The 6,900-nt window shown below is 30.6% G+C and overlaps 1 long non-coding RNA gene across 1 annotated transcript; it reads left to right on the top strand.

The window, feature by feature from the left end:
- Positions 1 to 5,186: 5,186 nt before the first annotated feature.
- LOC108566818 lies at positions 5,187 to 6,390 on the top strand. Its single transcript, XR_001891223.1, has 3 exons — positions 5,187 to 5,282; positions 5,456 to 5,743; positions 5,836 to 6,390. It is a non-coding gene; the product is annotated as an uncharacterized LOC108566818 (long non-coding RNA).
- Positions 6,391 to 6,900: the final 510 nt, after the last annotated feature.

The raw sequence follows: 6,900 nt of genomic DNA, 5'->3' as shown, positions 1-6,900 counted from the left end.
GCGGGGCGCACGCCTTGCAATTTATTCAATTTAAATGGGGGGCTTCGTCCCCCACGTACTACTTGAGACGCCGATCCCAACTTAATTAAGCCAAGCTCTCTCTTCTCCATCCTTCCACTTCTCTTTCCTCATCCCTCTCTGGATGGTAAGAGTTTTCCTAGTCTAGTGCTAGTAGAGCGAAAGAAACTGCGCCGCACGAAATAAAAATGATATATAGCTGGTGTACAAGATAATAGCATTTCGATAAAAGTTATGCCACAAAGAGACGAAAAAGGAAACTTTCTAATAAAGTAAAGTTTGAAATAAATCGCCCTCTCATCCTTCGAGGTTAAACTCACTCTCCGCTATACTTCCTCACACAAGTTTTTAATTTTCCCCAAACTATAGTTATGAAAGTCGAACCTAGGTTATATACATGGATAGGCTGCAGTGCAGATAGATGAGAGAGTGCCAGAGTGAAAGAGAGAGGAGCACAGTTAATTGTTCTACATTCTGTCCACCATGACAATTTGTTTGTATATAATCTAAATATAGAGATTTATGCGAGCGTTTGCGTTATAATAAATTTGTTTCACTTGACTAGATTGTTTACGCAACTGAATAATGGAATACTATATCATGCTGCAACTATCTCCATATTTATAGCCATGCGAATAACATATTTATTTCATAATGACGAAATATTTATTTAACTCTCATAATATAACAAAAACAAAATATTTTTGTTATTATTATTATATTAAATACAATAATAAAACTTATTATAAAAAAACATACATACTGCAAATATTAAATATTATTTTAATGAATATTGAAATTGTATGATAATTGTAATAAATTATTTTATTTATTATTATTTAATATTAACAATTATTAATAAAAATAATCAAGAATTGTTTTAAACCGTACTAACCGAGGACTTTTAAACCGCACAGAAGGAGACGATTGCAAATACTACTAATTTTATATTTTGTTCAATTAAAATGTTGTTAGTTTTGAAATATTCAAACCGCACTATAATGAATCCGGACTGATCGAAGACAAACTAAGTGAGGTAATGGCAGTGCAGCATTAGGTTGTAGTATTCCTGAAGATGAAGGACGAGATAGCAAATGTAAAAAGTAAAAATGATATAATCATTATTTTATTGTTTATTACTAAAGTTGAAACTGAAATGATATTATATTTTTATATACTTCCTATATGCACATATATTGTGTATAATCTCATACAATGTAATCTGTATATATATGTTTTAGTTCCTATATTGAGTATTTTAAGGTTTCAACTTTTCAGGATTCCTTTTTCCGTGAAATTAAATTTCACGGTACGTTCGCAGCAGAGAAAATTAATTTACTGCAGAACAAAATCCGCAACACGTTTTTACCTTTTTTTATATATACATGGATATAGATATATAAAATTTTCATTTTATTTCGTGCTGATTTTCATTAATTAAGAACGGCGCACGCTTCGATTTTATGCAAATCAAATCCCGCGGCACATAACGATTACATAAATATAATAATGTACGTAATAAATAACGGTAATTAAAGTCCGGCATGCAATCATAATTAGTTTTATATTATTATTCACCAACGCTTCATAATTTCATATATATTATAATACTTTCATATAATAATTCTAGGGCGATTTCGTGGGCTTTGGTTCATATCCTGGTCAAGCTAAGCCTTCTTTGCTTGCATCATTCATCATGAATGGACCTTCATGGACAATGACAGTGTTAAGGATAGTAGCAGATTCACAATCAAAGGAAATAGTGGAATCGCAGAGCATCAAAAAGTATAAATAAAATGTAGTTAAACCAGATTTATATAAACTAATATTATAAATAGTAAATACTAAAAAACAGCAAAAAGTTGCCTTTTGCAATTGATATGCAAACTTGGCGTCTTATGATACAAAAAATTCGGCAATTAATTTCATATGTGTTTATGATTATATAAATAAGTTTTGCATTCTTTAACTAAAAAATATTATATATTTTTATTAATTGATCGATTCATAACTAACAAATGTCATTACTTATAAATTGTTTTATCAGTAAAATTAGAAAAATGATGTAAATTTTTATTTTGTATGAAAAAATAATTTAGTTTTAAATTAAAAAAAAAATGCGTTGAAAATATGTCGGATTTTAGTGAAATAATCACGATAAATGATGGCATGACGTGTTTACATTTGCATACAAATATTTGTTAACGTTGCATTTTTGAAAAATGTAATTCCCATTTTTATAGAAAATGTACATGTAACAATTATTTTGGTCAAAATAGATCGAAACATATGTTTTAAATAAATTGATACGTATTTAATTAAATTAAATCAAAATCATTACGATAATTCTAAACTATTAATGTACTATTACCTAAATGATTATTTATAACTCATGAGTAATGTGCCTACAAAAGATGGTTATGAATAAGGGTAAGTATTCGAAATATAAGCCATAAAGTTACTGTTTGTTTAAATATGTTAGATAACTGTTATACTTTTTGGAAACTGTTACATCCGCATATGTAATTAAAACATAATTTAAATTATTATGAATATAAAAAGTATTAAGAAAAACTTATAAAATTAAACTGAAAATGAGTTGAATGTATGTTATAATTCTTTTGTGCTAATATTTTGAGTCCAACTCTTCATTTGCACGTAGTAGTTGAACATAAAATGTAATTTGCAGCTGAAGTGGTTTCCATTTCGTGTATAAAAATACGTGTCTCGTGTTTTATTTAAAAATGTATAAAAATGAGCGGACGAGCAGAGTAATAGAGTAAAAGTGTACAGAACAAGGACGAATTATAAACAATTAACCTGTGACTGTCCGCATGTTTAATTATATAATAATTTTAAATAGGACAAGCTGTGAACTACAAAGGACCAAATTGATTTGCGTTTATTGGTCGGCTTCTACTATCTATGCAACCAAAAGCGGAAAGTGGGCTATAATACACTTATGATTTAACATTTATTAAAAGCCTAATTTATCGGCGGACATTAAAACCGTCACGTTCCGAATTTATGGATGTATGTTTATATAATTTTCGTTTGAGAATCGAAATCGCGTACTGTATTTATTTATTGTGCGCGGGTTTTAGCATAATTAAAGCCGCATCATGCCAAATGGATAATACGTGTTGTTCTCATTTCTAATAAATCCCGTTAATTATTATCAATAACGATGCGCCATTGATTTATGAATATGCTTTTTGAATCATCATCTATACCAAACCATCACTCTAATGTGAATACTAAATTGATATTGTTATTAAGCGTTGTTTAAAGTATTGGAAAGGAAATCAGATTGGAGTTACGCGATGGGAGTTTTGGCGAGTTTTGCATAGTTTTGCGCTTACGTAGATAATGGAGTTAGACAGTTCGCCCGATTATTACCAATTACGCGTGCCAAGACATGAGAGCAATTTGCGAATTTAAATCTCTTGGCACCAATTGCTGAAAGCAATGCGACGTGCTGAAAATCAGACATCTCTCTTTCATGCTGCTAATTTTCTTTAGATTTTCATTTGTTTGATAGTGTGCTCTTTTGTAGCGAGGACTACAGTATATAATATGTGGTCGGTAATGCATAGTGTTAATGGCAGTGTGTTGCAATCCATTAGGTTTGCACAAAGCTTATTATGTAATGTAGATACACATACGTGCATGTTAATTGGGATTAATTAAGCCGTGGGTGGTGCGGTTGCAACACTAACACCCACCCTCCTACCCTTTACACACCTCGCTACTCAAATGTTATATTTATAATACCCGATAAGTTTCTAGTTTAATTAAATAATTGTATATTTCCATTCGTTAATCAATTTGTCATACCAAAAACTTAACTTTAAAAAATTACTAAACTTTTGAACATACGCGCAATTAATAACATTAACTTTATAGTATATAACAAGTTAAAGAACGTCATTCCTCTAATATTTATAAAAGTTACCGAAAAGATAGAAGCACATAAATTGATCCTATTTTATTATATTATTCTAAAAATATTGTTTATTTAATGTTGATTATATTTGTCAATGAGTCAATGAGTTTTGAAAACAGATTTTTTAATTAATAATGATTTCAGCAGATTTTATTTTCTAAAGTACCTTATTATGAAATTTTCTATCTTATTATAAATTTATAATACAGGTATACTTCTTATAACGAAGCTTTGATATAACGAAGTCCGCATTGTGAATCCCCTTTTAACATAAAAAAAAATACCAATTTATGGTTAAAGCTAAGAAAATAAAATTCAAGAAATTAGAAATGAAGTTATTCAGATATGTGAATCAATCAAAATATCGATGAAAAAGATGTTAGAACTTGAAGATTTCTTTAAAATCTTATTAGCAACGAAGACATCGTGAAGAACAACGATATTTTAGGAAAAAAAATACATTTTAAGACCAAATAATAAATCATATCTTCATTGTAATAATTCGAAAAAAAAAAAAATTACATTGACATTCAGAAATGTCAAAAAAATAAATAATTTTTAATAAGGAACTATAAATTCTGATATTATTATTATTGAAATATTTGCAATTATTAGCGGATTAATTAATTTTTGTTAATTTAGATTTACCTTATACTTTTACAATCTGAATCAAAATCTCTTTCAAGCTCTCCTCATTAAATCACCATTTGAAAACTTCCATCACCCCACCCCGTCTATATATACACAGCACAGACACAGAAAGTCAAGAAACATGAATTCGCGACGGAACAGAATTGAGAAAAAAAAAACGAAACTGTCTAAAACTAAGGCAACCAAACATTGGTGATTTTACGCTAATCGGAAATTTAGTACATTGTTTCAAATACGTCAGATATTTGATGTTTTAATCAATATGCAGGCGGCGATGTGTGCAACTATGCGGGATGTGTCATTTGTTATAGTGAGAAAATCGAACCATTATATTTAACAGTCAATTTAAACACAAATATTTATAATTGGAGTGAGTATTCCCAAATGAAAATATTGTTGGAAAGAAGTTAGAAGTGGCTCGGTCAGCCAGTAATTGCTGTGTTTAAAAAGGCGTGCGACAATTTCGATGAGGTAATGATTCAATTAATGTTGAACACTGTTCCAGTAAAATAACAATCAGGCATTCTGATCGTCACGTAGCGGTACTCATTTATACAACCCCCATCATCATTTCGAGGGCGATCCTTTGAACTGCAGGATTCGAATTAAATTTGGTTCGTCGTTATCGAAAACGTTCCTTCTTTCCTTCTGCCTAGGTGTGCATACAGTAAGTAGGAAGTAGCACATAAAATAATTTCGTTTTTTTTGTATTATCTCTTTCTCTGAACCAAAGGGCAAATATTATTTTTTATTCTTATTATTATTCTCCATTCATGCCTCTTTATTATCTTCCTCTCTTTTGGTATATATAGATATTTACTTTTTTGCTGTAACTTTCAGAGCTAAAATTGGATTTCGCGGTGCGCCGACTGGCCCACTTATTGTCCAATAATGGCCTTCCATACGGATCGGAAAGTCTGTATAGAGATCGAGAACACACTTGCTACATCTAATTTGCCGGAGTACCAATGTGAACTGTGAACCCAAAAACCGTCATTGTTGCATAACCGTAATCGATTCCACTTCCACCCTGAAACAACATCGAATTGAGAAAAATCAATTTTTACTGATTACCCTCGCACGGAACGAGACCCCAATTTTCCTAAATTGAAATTTACATATATATGTGTAAGTATGCATATTTTGCAAATGCATTTATTAAAATAACATGCAATTTGGCGATATTACTGGATCTATATTATTACATATGTCTTTTGCAGCCTGGAATAAAGAAACGTGGATAAATATTGTTCAAAGGTCTCCAAGACAATGTAAAAGCTATCCTTCGTTACTCTTCTTTACCTCCATCTTCACCTATTCATCAATAACATCGACAAACATCATCTACAAGCTGCACCCCTTACACCAAAATCAACGGAGTCATGAAAATTATCGCCGATGCGACTGTCCAACAGCGGCAAATCTCTGAGACTTCTGGAATACTACAACCTTTTTCGTTTTGATCATATCCGGTGGACCGGTATGATTGTCCACGATTGGCTTATTGCACGGACATCAGGAATACAACAACCTTCTCCCCGTAGATGCTACCTGTTTACAGCAATAAATCTCATCAGTTAGTTAAATAAATAGAACTGCCACTGCAAAGCGATGTCCGTTGAAATTATAATTCATTGATTACGAGGCTTAACCGCAATCAACACCTAACTGAGCGTCATTTGTACACGTTATCACCAAAACTACGTAACAATTATACAAATTGCTATTAATCATCCTTTCTTCCTCAATTTATTTTCAGGAATTATAGAAGCTATCGAACGCTAAATTATGGTAAAATATTGTAAGTGAATTATAGAAATTATTATTAACCTTTCGCTGGTTTATATTATTATGAGAATTATTGAATACGATAGAAAACTTTATAAAAAAAAAGTTTGGTAGTTGAATAAAGATGAATATAACGTATTATTTCATAAGAAATCTATAAAGAACAAATATTTGATAGCTTTCGTAAGTAAATTATAAAAATTACTATTAATCATCCAATTTTCGTATAGTTAATTCGGACTAATCGAAGTCGAACTATGAGAGGTACTGTTATATTCATATACAATGGATAAAGTTCTGAGTACAGACTTTGCATTACTTATCAAATAATATCCACTTTATTGAAATCTTCAATTCATTACTTTAAGAATTCACTTTTGGGGTAATTTACTTCTAACTTATATTGACCCCTTACTTGGTGTAAGCACATCGTAACCAACTGAAAACAAATGGGTTTGAGGGTTAAAAAAAACTACATTGGCTAATAGGAACATACT

The sequence above is a fragment of the Nicrophorus vespilloides genome, unplaced genomic scaffold (genome assembly GCF_001412225.1).
Source record: "Nicrophorus vespilloides isolate i.1.1-1 unplaced genomic scaffold, Nicve_v1.0, whole genome shotgun sequence".
NCBI classification, from domain to species: Eukaryota; Metazoa; Arthropoda; class Insecta; order Coleoptera; family Silphidae; genus Nicrophorus; species Nicrophorus vespilloides.
Note: the sequence above shows the minus strand (reverse complement) of the source record. Positions and strands in the feature narration are given on the sequence as shown.